Raw genomic sequence first — 15,805 nt, 5'->3', positions numbered from 1 at the left:
CAGTTACAGAGTGGGAGACACCCACGACAGTTGGAGAGATTCGCAGCTTTTTGGGCCTTATAGGTTATTACAGGAGGTTTATTGAGAACTTTTCTAAGATTGCAAAGCCTATGACTGAATTGTTGAAGAAGGAGAAGAAGTTTGTTTGGACTGATGAAAGTGAAGCCAGTTTTCAGGAGTTGAAGCAGCGTTTGGTTACAGCACCAGTCTTAACTCTGCCGGATATACATAAGGACTTCCAGGTATATTGTGATGCTTCTCGTCAAGGACTTGGGAGTGTTTTGATGCAGGAAGGTAAAGTTGTTTCATATGCTTCACGTCAGCTTAAGAATCATGAGCATAATTATCCTACACATGATTTGGAGTTAGCCTCAGTTGTGCATGCATTGAAAACTTGGAGGCCATATCTTATTGGTAATCATTGTGATATATTTACTGATCATAAGAGCTTGAAGTATATTTTTACTCAGAAGGATCTGAACCTCAGGCAGAGGAGATGGTTGGAGCTTATTAAAGATTATGATTTGAATGTGCAGTATCATCCTGGTAAGGCTAATGTTGTTGCTGATGCATTGAGTCGTAGGAGCCATGCTAATGCAATAAATATTGATGATAGGCCACCAGAGTTATGTGAGCAGTTCAGGAGTCTCAGGTTGGAGATGGTTCCTAAGGGATATTTAGAAACACTTGAGGTAAAGCCTACTTTGCTTGACAGGATCAGAGAAGCTCAAAAGAATGATAAGGAGATTGCTGAGATAAAAGAGAATATGATTAAAGGTAAGGCAGAAGGTTTCCATGAGGATGAACATGGAGCCATATGGTTTGAGAAGCGTATTTGTGTACCTCAAGATGCAGATATCAGGAAGTTGATTCTTCAGGAGGCGCATGATTCACCTTATCTATTCACCCAGGTAATACTAAGATGTATTTGGATTTGAGGGAAAGACTTTGGTGGCCTAGCCTGAAGGGGGAAATTGCTGGATATATTGCAACATGTGATGTGTGCCAGCGGGTTAAAGCAGAACATCAGAGACCAGCAGGTTTGTTACAGCCATTGCCTATACCTGATTGGAAGTGGGATGAGATTGGTATGGACTTCATTACAGGTTTACCCAGGACTCGGTCAGGTTATGATTCTATTTGGGTAGTTGTTGATCGTTTGACTAAAGTTGCTCACTTCATCCCAGTAAAAAGACTACTTATACCAGTGCTCAGCTAGCAAAATTTTATATGTCTAAAATTGTTTGTCTGCATGGAGTTCCAAGGAAGGTAGTGTCTGATAGAGGTACTCAGTTCACATCCAAATTTTGGCGTCAGTTGCATGAATCCTTGGGCACCAGGCTGGAGTTCAGTATAGCTTTCCATCCACAGACAGATGGGCAGACAGAGAGGGTAAATCAGATTTTGGAGGATATGTTGAGAGCTTGTGCTTTGGACTATGGGTAGAGTTGGGATGATAATTTACCTTATGTAGAGTTCTCATATAATAACAGTTATCAGGCTAGTCTGAAGATGGCACCATTTGAGGTATTGTATGGTAGGAAGTGCAGAACACCATTGATGTGGGATGAGGTTGGGGAACATCAGTTCTTTGGACCAGACTTGATCAGGGATGCTGAGGAGAAGGTCAAGTTGATTCGTGACAGGCTGAAGATAGCACAGTCCAGGCAGAAGAGTTATGCAGATGCAAAACGTAAGGAGGTGACATATGAGGTAGGAGACCGTGCATATCTTAGAGTTTCACCACTTTGTGGGATTAAGAGGTTTGGAATTAAGGGTAAGTTAGCACCACGTTTTGTGGGGCCTTACAAGATCTTGGAGCGTAGAGGAGAGGTAGCTTATCAGTTGGAGTTGCCGGAATCTTTGTCTGGAGTTCATAATGTGTTTCATGTATCTCAGTTGAAGAGGTGCCATGCAGAGATGATGGATGTTCCATTGAGGGACACAGTGCCACTTGAGGCAATTCAGTTGGAGAGTGATTTGACATATGAGGAGAAGCCTATTAAGATTTTGGAGACAGCAGCGAGAGTTACTCGCACCAAGACAATCAAGTTATGCAAGGTTTAGTGGGATCATCACACAGAGGAGGAAGCTACCTGGGAACGAGAGGAGGATCTCACGCAGGATTACCCACACCTATTTGCTAGCCAACCCGAATCCCGAGGGCGAGATTCATCTTAAGGGGGGTAGGTTTGTAACATCCCAATTTTCCTAAATTAGGATGTTATTAGATCATTCATATGCATATCATATTTTTATTGCATTATTTGCTTTTTTCTGAAATATTCATTTGGAGTGGAGATAATGTGACTTCTCCCCTGTTTAGAAATGTTCATAATGTGCAGAATATTATTTCCAGTTCATCTGATATGTTCTGGTATTTTTATTTAGAATCTATATTTTGTATTTTATTTTATTTATTTTGTTTTCTGCTGTTGTGTTTATAAAAAAGAAAAAAACGCAGCACTGCGCGGCCCAGCAGCCAACCCCGTGGCCCAGCTAACCCCGCACTGCCCGCGGCCCAGTCCCCCGCGCCGCCCGTGCCCGACCCGCACCCGATCCGCCAGCTCGCCCAGTCGCTGACCAGCGGGTCCCGTGCCCTGTTCGTCCCCTCCACCGAGCCGGATACCGCACGCACGCACGCCGAGGCCGAGCCGGTTCGCCCCGCGCCCCTGGTCCACCTCGAGCGCGCCCGACCTGCCATACGCGAGCAAAACCCCTAGGGGAGACCCCGCAGCTCCTGTCCCGATCCTCTTCGTTGCCGCACGCGCTGGTTGGGACGATTGGATCTCGTCCCGGAGCTCTGCCGTCCGCTGCCGTTCGCCGGAGGTTTTCGCCACCGTAAGAGCCAGTGCCGCCGCATCTCTTGTCCCCTCAGATTCGCCGCTCCACGACGCACGTTTTTGACAAATTTCGTGGCCAGAGACGCGGCAGAGGGAGAGGAACAAGCCGGCCGACCTTCACCGGAGCTCGCCGCAGTTCACTTCGTCACCACCGCCGTTCGACGACGCCCCGCCGCCATTGAGCACCACCACCGCCTTCGCCACTCACCGCCGCATCCTCCCATCACTTCCCCTTCACCGGAGACTCGCCGGAGAGCCGCCACCGCCGACGCCCGAGACCGCCGCCGCCGTCCTCTGCTTTTGGTGAGCACGCACGCACAGGAGGTCCTCCAACCAATCACGTGCTGCCAGGTGGCAACCAGCTACAGTACACGCACGAACAGTGCAGGAGTTTTCTGTTGTTTTTGTTTTTCTTTCCAGATTTGTTCTCTAACTTCTTTTAGCTATATCTTTTAACCTATATGTCCAAATTAGGTGATTCTTTTTCCTATGATCTCACAAAAATCAGCACATTATCACAGTACCGACTTTGCACATGTTTGCACTTTTCAAATTTGAATTCATTTGAATTTGAAATAAATCTTCCGGAGGCCATAACTCTCAAACCGTTTATCGGAATCGAGTGATTCTTTTTGCATTGTGACCATAGTGCAATTTAGGTGCTGTTAAGCTTCTGTTGTTGAGTTTTAAAAATGGTTTTCTTGCTGTTGGTTTTGTTTTGGTTCTATTCGTGTTCCGGTGATTGATTTGTTGAATTGTGTGAAACGTGTAGATTGTCCGGAGTGCGACGCGAGCTATTGTCAGGAGTGTGACTTTCTGAACTAGAACCAAGGCAAGTTACATGTTTATCATCCTTTACCTATTGTTTTCTATGCATGTAGTTATATCACACTATGTATATATGCATGTATAGGAGTATTATATATGTTGGCTATGCTGTTGAGCTATCTTCCCGTCTTTTGCAAATCGTGGTAGTTGTAGTTTGCTATGCTTTGTAGATGGGGGTGGTTCGATTATTCATTGAGCTTATGTGAGGATTATATATTTAACAAATTGAGTAGTAACTCAGGTTTTAACTCACCTCTGGGCGGAAGTGGTATTGCTTGGTGTTGAGGGAAGGCATCATGGGGTCTTGCACCTTTTCTAAGGCCATGCGCTCATGAGAGTGCATCCTAAGTGGAATGCCGCCCAAGTTCAAAAAGATCAGACAGACTTAGTGACTAGTAGCTTCCATGTGCGGCCACTGGCTATATGGGCTCTGGCTTAGTTGTTCAGTTGTTGGAACCCTTGCCCAGACAGTGTCGACAGATGTAGCATATGTAGGTGGGATGTGGCAGTCAGGTGGTTAAGGGGACCTCTTCTGAAAGACTTCGTCTCAATCTTCGGATTGGGTCCAGTGGGTAAAGCGTACTAAACTCTGCAGAGTATTAAAACTAATCATGATTAGCCGTGCCCCCGGTTATGGGTAAATCTGAGCCACTATGCCATTACAGTTGTTGGATGATCTTGACAGATGTGACACTTAATAAATTTGTTGGGCAACTTAATAAAGGGTAGGGTGGAGTTGATTTTGCCAACTAAACCTTGTGTATATAATTGTAGTAATAAAAGAACTAAATAAAATTTTGACTATTAGGTAGTTATGAGGACAAAATCGGCTTTCTGCAAAAATAAACCCCCAAGCCTTCCTTTTGTTGTACTATGCATATACATGTAGGTCTGCTATATTATTACTCCTGTGTAACTTGCCAATACATTCAAAGTATTGACCTATATGGCTGCAACGTCTCATGTTGCAGGATATTCCGACGAAGAGTAAGGTACCATTAGGGTCGCGAGTCTGCACTCAGCATCGCCAGTGGGCTTTGATGGGACTCATCGTTATTTTCTGCTACTTTCCGCTGTTTGATTGAATAAAGCTAGCCAAGTGCTATGCAGATTGTTTTATTTTATATATTCTGGATCATACATTGTAATAAATGATACACTTGCTATTCTGGTATTCATCTATACTGTGTGTGCTAGCGAGTTCGATCCAGGGACTAGCACTGTAAGCACAGAGACTCAAATCCTTCGAGGTTTGGTCGTTACAGTCCTTCTTCCCCGTCAATATCTTCGTCGTATGGTGACGAGAGAAGATCTTGTCTCGTCTTGTCAGCTTGCTCGTACGGGCGTGGACACCCCCGTCATAAGGACCGTGCACATATGCAACTATTGGGATGGTGGAAGGGAGTATCTAGAACTCATCTAGATGAGATATAATTTGGTCTCATTCACCTGGAAAATAAGAACAGATCGACCCACGTCAGCACACACATCTTAATCACATCCAATGCCTATAAAAGGTGAATGAGACCAAATTATATCTCATCTAGATGAGTTCTAGCAAAACTGATCGAGGAAAGTGGAGGAGACGACATAGGACGACTTCGATTGGGTGGTACTTCTGTAGTACCTAGTCTCGAGCTCCGTGGTGAAAACCATAGGTTTGACCCTAGTTGGTCATATCTGGAAATGGCGGTGTTCTTTTGCGTCGCTACCCTGATAAGGGCATTGCTCGGAATTGGCTCGGACAACATCTTTAGGGTGAAGACCCATGATCTAACCTTGGTGGTTTGATCCGGCGACGGTGGCGCTTCGACGTCGTTCCCTTCCTGGAGACGTCGCTTTTGGAGAGCCTTTCTCGTAGTCCTTGTGTTGTGAAGACATGGTTGACGCCGCTTGTCACCGTTGTATATCGTTTATTGTTGCTTTCACTTCTTCGGGTTTTCTTTTCCCCACCTAGCCATATTTCGGTCTTTTATGACTTTACTTTTTGCCGAAGTGACCGTGTGGGTGTGTGTGTTGTGTTGGCTGTGTGCATCCTAGTTATGCTCAGGCCCGGTGTGTACTAATTACCCTCGATGCTACACTATGAGTCAATAAAAAAGCGCCCTTTATTGGAAAAAATGAAGACGAGCAAAGCTTAGCAAACTGACGTATCGTTCTTTCTTCCTCCGGAAGAAAAAGGCGATCTCGCCAGTGCCCGTCGCCGTGGGCTTCCTCCGCCGCCGTCCTCCAGCGGCTCCCCTCCGCTGATAACCTCGGTCGTCGGTGCTGAGGGGGGTCGCCGGATCCACGCGTGTGGATCGTTTTAACCCAAAATAGCTTACTTTTTCGGCCGTTCATCGTCTTGCTTCGGCGGTGGTGATGGCAGAGATGAATAAAGTTTCTTCAGATCCTACTCCAACAAAGCGATCAGTCGTATGATTGGGGATGGATTTGAAATCCAGTCTGTTCAAACAGGGATGGTGGGGCGGGCGGCATCCTCGTGGTGGACATGTGTCCTCGGGCTCCGCCGTTGCGACGACGTTTGCTCCAGCGCCGGCACTGAGCCTGCGAGGTATTCCAGGAGCGGATGCAGATTATGGTCTGCATCGGTGGCATCTGGAAGATGGTGAATCATGTGATGGGCTCATGGTACGTGGATGGCAGGTATCGTTTCCTCCTCCGACGTCTTAGCCATGTGAGGGTGCCAGATCCGGAGTTCGAGCATGTCCCGGTGTTGCCCCGGTCTGATTCATTCAACTATAATGGTTTCGCCTTTGGCAAGCAACCTTGGAGGTCCGTAAAGCTGCATAGCAGCGATGGTGCCACGTCAAGCTCGGGTGTGAAGGTGATCCCTCAATTTTTCTTTTGGTGCCTACTGTGGTGGTGCCAGAGGGAGGTGATGGGTGTTGGTATCAAGCTCAGAGGTTTCTTCGGTCTTTTTTTGTATTATTTTTTACATCTTTGCTGGTATTTTTTTGTGCAAAGGCTAACGTTCTGCTATTTGTTTAGTTCTGCTATGTCGGTATGTATGTGTCTTGTATTATGATCCTTATGATATAAATGAGACATGTATTACCATGCAAAAGAAAGAACCTTCTTCATAATACGAAGACGAGCAAAGCATGCCGGGTAACCGAGCTCAACCCCAACCCGATTCTCGCCCTTCCCTGGCCCTACTGCTCGTAATCCGGCGATCCGGGTCCGCCCCGTTTTGCACGTCTAAAGTCCAAGGCCACACCTAGTCAACCGAAGGTCATTCCACCGCCAAATCATCCAAAACCCGTCGTGCGCCGCAGATTTCCCCGCCGACTTCCATCTCCGCTCCTGCCTTGCCCCTCGCAATGCCTCCTCGTCGTGACCGCGACCACGTACGCGGGGCAGGGTGGTGCCGGCGATGAGCTCTCCACTCTGTTCAAGGAGTTCTCGTTAGACAGCAACACCTTCGCCGAGGGGCAGATCCGGACCACCTTCTACCTTAAATGATCATCTGGGTGTCTGTTGAGAAATTGCTCGTTGCTTCCATCACCGTGTGATAATACAAATGGCTCCTTAGTAACTGTGGGGGAGGGGATTGTTCTCTGTTCATGGTCGATTGATGCTTGTGGGCGTATCAAACACATTAAGCTACGGGAGAATGGTGCCCAACCAGCATGGCCACATGGCGCATGCTGGTTGGCCGTGGTAAAAACTTCTTGATTTTTTTGAAACTTTTTTATTCTTGTTGGAACTTTTTGGTTATATATTTTGGAAGATGAAATTGAGACCTTTTGTTTCTTTTGAGAAATATTTTTTGTGAGATTATTTTTGAAAGATGGAGGTGAGACTTTTGTTTCTTTTTCATTTTAGGAATGCTTTTTAGGTCTTCTCTTTTTCTTTTTGAGATGGATGTGATGTTCACGTGTTGTGAGAAAGTCTTCTTTTTAATATTGATATGAAGTTGAGGTTTTCTTTGAGATGAAGAAATACACGCACAACTTTTTCTCAAAAGGCCCGCAATGGCAGGCCCCAACCACTAGTTTCACATTACGAGTAGTGACATAGTAGTTCCACAATTTACATTAGCCATTACTTTAACCCAACTTTACTTAATTAGTTACGGTAATGTTAAACTTGCCATCCTCGTGCCAACATAAATTTTCATAAGAAAAAGTTTGATTTGCCATGGTAAAAAATTTGACGTTCGATTTTGTAGTGCAGTCCATTAGTTAATGCTTACAAGATATACCACCTTAATGTCCGTGGATCGCTTGGGCTCAGTTTGCGGTTGATGTGATGTGCTTGTTTTTAAGTTGGTTTGAAAAATAATGTGTGGCAAGTCTACTATCACTTTATTCGGTAAATCTGATCAATAGATAAATTCTATTTTCCAGTGATTGTCCTCGTATGACTTGGAATGCTAAAAAGAGCAACATGAGCCTAGTTTCTAACTTTTTAAACCAGTAAGTATTGCTCACTTTTCTAGGTATCCATCGCATTGTGGCGATATGAGTTTTATTTCCGAGTAATGACTGTTGGGACGAACCCTAACTCTCTTGCTCGTTCTCGCTCACTGCCGGATGGACGAGGAAGAAAAGGAGGTGAATGCACAGGGGTTTCTAGCTGTTAGGAATAATCTTGTTAGGTGGTTGTTAGCTATGCATGGCCGGGTCATGTGTGGCCGTTGAGAGAGTTGCTCACAAGCGGTGCATGGGCGCATGTACTTAGAGCATCTCTATCAGACCCGTAAAACGCCGATTCGCATAAGGCTTTCGCAGTTCGCGAAAAAGGGTATATGCGGGCCGGCGCCTTGCGAGGTCAGACTCAGACCCCGCAAAACGAACCCGAAAAAAGGGATATTCTGTGAATATGCTCTTTTACGGGTCGGCTATGCGGGTTCTGCACGAGCGCCGCCGCGTCGACCCGCAAACCAAAGACACCCAATAATCGAATTTGACATCGATTCCGACAAATGAGTTCAAATTCAAACAATAGAACACAGTTCACATGCAAATAAAAGCTTATTTTTGTAGGACAAATGCAAAAGGAGGTCTTGCAAAAGTGACGACCACATCCGGCATCATCTTGGTCGATCTTCACTCCGCACCACCGAGTCCATTGGGGTCATCGCAACCACCGAGTCCACCTCCGGCACTTGTTCCAACTCCGGCACCGAAATCATCAGCTGGTGCACTGAACGCATCGGCGACATTGGTTCCAAACCCCGTTGAGAAAACATCTCCGGCACTGTAACACACACTGGTCGACGCAAGCATTCTCCTCTTCAAGATATCTCTTCTTGCCATATCATGCCATTCTTTGGTGAGGTCGTCCATGTCATTACGGTTCAATGTCATGATCTTGTTCTCTTCGGCAAGCAACTTGGACATGGCTTTGTTTTCAGCGACACGTGTTCTTCTCTCCTCAATGGCCGCTTTGCGCAGTCCCTCGTCCTTAAGCAATTGCCATTTTTCTTGCTTCTCCCGTGCCTTCTTCTTGGCCAACTCTTTCTTTATCTCCAACGTCTTCGTTAACATCAACTCATTTGATTGCACCATGGCATCAATCTTGTCCCGCAAGCTCGATGCTTCGTGCTCTCTCTTCAGCTTCTCCTTAGTCTTCTTGTCACCATCGGGCCTGTTCAAATTTCTTGGGCCATCATCATCCTCATCTTCATCCATGTTCGCAAGTGGACCTCTCTTCGGTGGGGATTATTTGTCAATCAACTTCCACTTCTCGCACTCTTTGAGCAAGTCCCAACAATGCTCTAGTTTGAAGAATTTGCCTTCCTAAACTTCCATGTCTTTGTATCTTTGTTGGGCAATTTTGTCCTACACAATTAAAACAATGTCAAATTATGCAATCACTTTAAATGCTACAAATGATTTGCATAACTTGGGACGTGAACTCACATAGTCAGATTCCACGGTTTCACTTGGAGGGGCATTGCGAACTTGTTCCAAGCAAGCAGCCCAACGCCTACAAATCGGCTTGATCACGTCCCAACGACCTTGGAGTGACCGAAAGGTGCGTGGAGTCCTATTGGGATACTTTGCCATCATGCGGAAGTATTGATCTTCGATCCTTTGCCAATACCTCTTGGTTGTTTGAGATGTACCCGTGCAAGCATCAAGAGACACCGCACTTCAAGTCTTGATCAAGATTTGATCTTCCAAGATCATGTAGTTCTTCGAGCTCTGGCTTTTTCTCGCTTGCACTTGCTCATGCGCCCCCTCATCTATCTCCTCCAATTCTTCTTCACCACCGTGATCATCCACGCCGCCCTTCGTTTCATTTTAATCGAATTCAGCGAACGGGGCTTGATCGATGTCAACGGTGTTGGTGTCCAACAAGTTCACGAACTCGGCAGTGGAATTGTTCGAACCACCGCTATAGTGAGCGACAACAAGTCACGAGCTACGGTAATGGCGAAAAGCAAAGAAAATTAAAGGGACCAAAGAGGCATACCTTCCGGCCATTTCGTCAAACACCTCGCTAGCGGTGGAAGCAGCGACGTTGAACGGCATCGCCAGGAAACCTCTTGCCAGGGCGGAGGGAGTGGATGAAGGAGCCAGCCTCTTTGTAGGAATCTTCTTCCGCTTTACGCCCGAGACCTTGCCAACCTTCTTCGCCGCCGCCCGGGATAGCGCAGCGGCGTTGGCGCCCGGAGCACGGCCTTCCTGGCGGGGCCAGCCGGATTCCCACCCTGCACGACCACGTTGCCCTGCCGCTTGCGGGCAGGCGCAGTGGTGCCTTGGGCGACGGCGAGACCAACATGGCCGGCGACGAGATCCGCCGGAGGGGACTGAGCGTGCGCGACCTGGACGGTGACGGGGGACAGCTGGGAGTCGTCCATGACGGCGAAGAACTGCCGGGGAAGATGCACCTGAGCGGGCGGTGGCGGGGGCAATGGTGGCAGAAGGGTGGGGGAGCGGGAACAGCCACGCGGAAATTTCCCTCGCGCCAAATCTTGTTGCGGATAGGGGCCGAGCTTGGGTCGGCCTCCCACCCCGTGAATCTAAAGGTTGAGGGAGATCTTTTGCCGCGCCCCGCAAAAACATTTACGGGTCGGACGCGTTTGCGGTGTCTGGTCAAGCAGGATTTTCTATGCCGACCCGTATTTTAGCGGTTATTCTACGGGTCGCGGCTATATATGGGGTCTGCTAGAGATGCTTTTAATGGTTAGTTCGTGCGTGTGTGTGCTGACTGAGTAGTGAGTGGCACAATATTAGGGCCAGCTTGTTGCTCGGCTGTGCGAGCGTCGCTGAACAAACCGTGCTTCTAGCTAGGTAGTTAGTGCACGGCCTATAATACTTGAGAGACGTAGCTGCTGTGGTTCGTGCTGAGTTTGAGCTCAAAGAAAAAAAGTGCCGTTCGTGCGGCGAGGTGTTCGTCGCCGGAAAAATCCAGTGTCCACCTCTCCATCTTCTACCTCATGTCCGTGAGCAAGCGAGGGCGAGGGAGAGGAGGCTGGTCGGGGGTTTGTCCCAATAATTGGCTCTGTATACCAATTATCACACCAGTGTATTTTCAGCCATTGGAACCTGATGTCTGCAATCTGTTGTAGCTGCAGAGACCCTTTTTCTTTTCTTGAACAGACCTTTAGAGACCTTGATTGGTTCAATTAATATAAACCCATTTATTGTTCTTAATGAAAACATATTAATGAACTAACCACACAGTAGATATTTTTAGTAACAGTGGGTTCTGGCTCATTTGGGGTTCTCTTATTCCCATTTGGTAAATGGAATATTAGCTCTAGAATTTTTACTGTAAGTCTGTAACCCCACCTGTGTGATTGGAGAAAGAGCCCGGATGATTGAGATGGCGTCACATGGATTAGCTACCATGGAGGTCTATCTAATTCGTCATTTTATCCCATATTATTATATCTTGGTTCTTGTTTGGCAAATAAACTAGAGCCCATACTGATTGTTTGATGTTTTACCCTGCTGCCTAAAAGGAAGTGTTTTTTTTGCGGGGGGCTAAATGGAAGTGTTTATCCTGCTTAATGTATTTTGTTCTGTTAAGGTTATGCTCAAGCATTCAGGATCTCTGTGTTATTCTGCACCCAGAGTGGTGAATAGTCAATCTACTTCTATATATATACTAGTAGAAGGTACGTGCTATGCGTGTTCTCCACTAATTCTTTTTAGTATGAACACATTGCGAGTTTATTTGAAATACAAAAGCATCTTATATTTTGGTACAAATGGAGTAGTATGCATGCCTTTAAGTGTTAAATTCCGTCGAAGTGTCAAGTTGCTGCGTTCGAATGTTTGGTGGATACAAACATTTCAGTGCTTTGATTTGTATAAAAGCTATAGCTTTTTACTTTTTTTTTAAGAAATCTATAGTCTATCATTGTTATTTGCCGGATCTTCTAAGCCTCCAGCCATTGAGCATTGAAGTTCTAAACAGCCACAAAAGATCTTACGTACTTCTGCACCAGCACATGTGTGGATCAGTTTGGAGCATTCCAGAAAGCTGATAGAGTTGCCTTGGCGCCTGTCCGTACATAGCGAATCCATGAATTATCAACCGTTGGATCTTTTGAGCTGTGTACTGATAAACGGTGGATGTTTAGCTTCTGGAACAAATCTATGGCTTGTAACTGCTCCAAGGTCTTGCCGGATAGCTAAATCAAGTTCAAAAATCTGTGTACTATAGTAGTAGAGATATAAATAAAGAAAGTATTATATATATAGTTTACAACATATGTATTCTAATGATATATATATATATATATATATATATATATATATATATATTGGCACAATTATTTTAAGTAATATATAAATAATTAATGTATTACATATAACTTACAATTAATGCATTCTAAGGATATATATTGATACAATTAATGTATTCTAAATAATATATAAATAATTAATGTATTATATATATATATATGTAGGTTACAATTAATGTATTCTAAGGATATATATTGGCACAATTAATATATTCTAAGTAATATATTAATGTATTATATATAGGTTACATTTAGTGTATTCTAAGGATATATATTGGTACACTTAATGTATTCTAAGTAATCATTTATATTGATCGACATATTTTTGGAGGTGGTGTATTGCATCCCTAAAATGAATCTCCTCCTCCCCCCCCCCCCCCCCCTCCCTTCTCTCCATATATAGATGCAAACAGTGTGTAGATAGAGCAAGCATATTGTAGTGTACTCCCATCAGAAAACATACATACACACTCACCAAGGAAGTATTTGCAATTGCAATTGCATCGTCTTAATGGCCAACCGCACTGGCCTTGCTCATGCAGCAACGCTACTGTCGTTGTTGCTTCTCATGTGCTTTGCTATCCATGTACATTGTAAGTCACGTCCCAAGTTACTAGTAATTCCCCTTGTCGCATAATGAAAGCTTTTGCTAATATTATAATCACATCAAACTGATAAAACTGAAGAAGAGTTTAACCCTCGTCACTGCAAACTAGTATGTCCTACTCATGCATATTTGTCTTTACAAATAATGCTAGCTTGATCTCTAGTTGATTGTACACTACCAGAAAGGTTATTCGTGGTTATTCCTGTTCCATTTTATGTTTGTATACACGTGTTGCTAGATCCATAATCGTCATTCGATTTGGAAATCAACATATACTGATGGATATTTTTTTTTATTTTTTTTGCGGGGATATACTGATGGATATTAACGGTTGATATATATTTTTGTCATGTAGGCCGAATCATGGAAGACAAAGTCAGCAAGAAGATTCATTTGCCACATGGATTATGCGCGCATAGGGGCTGGAATTGCCGCACTGCATTCCATTGCGACTGTTGTTTACTAAGCAACATCTGCTATACTTCAATGGACTTATGCATGGAAGCGTGCAAATAAAATACATATTCTTCTTCAGCCACGTTGGCACGCCGGCCCATCCTCCTTTGTCTTCCCATATACACTTTGATCAGCTTTGGGCCAGCTCCAAGTGATCCCGCTAATGCGCCGGCTGATGCGCAATTCGGAAATAAAGACACTGTTATTATTTATTTATTTATTTGAAGTTCAACTGCTCGCCGTTATCATCATATGAATAGTCTTGGTTTTGTTGGAGTCCTTTTCACTAGAACTAGTCGATCGTCTCTTCACGGAAAAAAAGAGAGCCAGTAGATCGTCTTCAGAGGCATTACCAGTTTGGCATCTGACAATCAGCAGGAGTCTATATGCAATAGTTTTCATTTTGTTTTCAGAGGCATTGCCAGTTTCAAGGGGGTCTAGGTTTAAGGTTCTGTTTGGTTCTCAGCCTAAGGTTGTAATACCTAACCTTAGTCATACCGCAACATTTTAGGCATGTGTTTGGTTCATTGCCACACTTATGGCTTGCCACATTTTTCTAGTTATATGGTCTATATGTCATAGGCTTAGTTTTTTGCCAAATCCTGGCACACTTGTGGTTGCCATTTTGTTAGCCACACTTTTTATGGCAGCCACACTTTTCCTAAAATTAGTGAGCCAAAGTTAAGGGCTGTTTGGTTCCCAGCCTAAGCGTGCCACGCCTAAGATGAGGCGTGCCACAGCCCCTTAGACAAGTGTTTGGTTCTGGACAAAAGTTAGGCTCGCCACAACGCCAAGGGTCCCCTGCCGCTGAAATTTCGCCAAAAAGTGTGGCGCTTGTTTCCCCCACCACACTCACCGCGGCGCGCCAACTTAGCGACAAAATTCCTCGCGAACTGATAAGTCGCCGCTTCCCTGTCCGTCCTCGCTCCAAAAATCCCCCACCCCTTCAGTCTCGACCCCATGGCTGAGAGCCCTTCTCTCTCCCCTTACAGATCCAGTTGAGGACGAGCTTGCCGCCGCACTCGATCTGCTCCTGCCCGGTATGAATCCTCATCATCTATCTCTTCCATCTTCCCATCTCCTCCATCTCCTCACGTCAGATTCATCTCATACACATGCAGATCTGGGCGTCCTTGATTTTTTCAAGAGAAAAATATCAGCTTTCTTCCGTGATTTGTGGGATTTCCCGTTGCTTGTTCCTGTCCTTGTTGCATCCAGACTAGGAACTTCCATCTCATAGTGAAAGGTCAACTATTTGTTAAGAGGAAAGGTAACACCGTAATCCCCCTTTGCAATTGTTGCATGCTTGTACGAGTGAGATTATAAGTTAGTAATTTCTTGTAAGTATGTGGTGTTGATGTAAGATTTGACATCTCTCTGTGTTCTTTTCTTAGAGATGTATTATACAATTTATTGTCTGAGTAATCTACGTCCTCTGTATAATTTGCGTTGGATAAAAAAGTTATATATAGTTCCACTCACTAATGTCATCTGATTTTTTAATGCTATTATTGTTTCATAGATGGACCAAAGAACATTATGCTTACAGTATTACATGCATTATTATCACAACTACACGTGGAGGAGAAAATTGCTTGCTGCCATTATTGTGTATTTAGGGATGTACTGGTACAAGATTAATATCCGAAAAAGGAAGAGAAAATCTATAACTTATGCTCCCATGTTCGAACGAGATGTTGAAAGGATGTGACGCCTGAACCGTATGTATTATGGAACTGAGGCTAATTGCATAAGTGAGCTGTGCATGCGGAAATTTGTTTTTCACAAATTGTGTGCCAACCTGAGACATCGTGGTCTACTGGTAGACACATTCCATGTAACTCTGGAGGAGCAAGTTGCCATGTTCATCCATGTTGTGGGTCATAACTGGAAAAATATATCGATTGGTTTCGAGTTTTATCGACCAGGCGAGACTGATAGTAGGTACTTCAATGCTGTTTTAGATGCCCTGTGTCTCCTTTCTCGTGGTGTCATATGCATCAGAACCATCGAAACACATTCGAAGATAACAAGTAGCTCAAGATTTCACCCTTACTTTGAGGTACATCCAAAATTATTCACAAGTATCTGCAATGTATTTATAGGTTCCATTCAGTCTGTTTGAAAATAGTTCTCTCTTTTCGTAGGGATGCATAGGAGCTCTGGATGGTACTCATATACCAGCATGTGTGCCAATCCACATGCAAGATAGGTTTAGGGGTGGAAAGTCCTTTCCCACACAAAATGTGCTAGCAGCCGTTGATTTTGACCTAAGATTTACATATGTTCTTGCTGGATGGGAGGGATCAGCTCATGATTCTTATGTGCTCCAAGATGCCCTATCACGTCCCAATGGCCTTA

At 44.8% G+C, this 15,805-nt stretch overlaps 1 long non-coding RNA gene across 1 annotated transcript; it reads left to right on the top strand.

Annotated features, from left to right (window-relative positions):
• The first annotated feature begins 12,831 nt into the window (after positions 1-12,831).
• On the top strand, positions 12,832-14,950 carry LOC109740819 (uncharacterized). The gene is made up of 3 exons (XR_005759143.2): positions 12,832-12,974; positions 13,344-14,484; positions 14,566-14,950. It is a non-coding gene; the product is annotated as an uncharacterized lncRNA (long non-coding RNA).
• The last annotated feature ends 855 nt before the right edge of the window (positions 14,951-15,805 follow it).

This window comes from Aegilops tauschii, chromosome 6, assembly GCF_002575655.3.
Source record: "Aegilops tauschii subsp. strangulata cultivar AL8/78 chromosome 6, Aet v6.0, whole genome shotgun sequence".
NCBI classification, from domain to species: domain Eukaryota; kingdom Viridiplantae; phylum Streptophyta; class Magnoliopsida; order Poales; family Poaceae; genus Aegilops; species Aegilops tauschii.
This window is presented reverse-complemented; position numbering and strand designations above follow the sequence as displayed.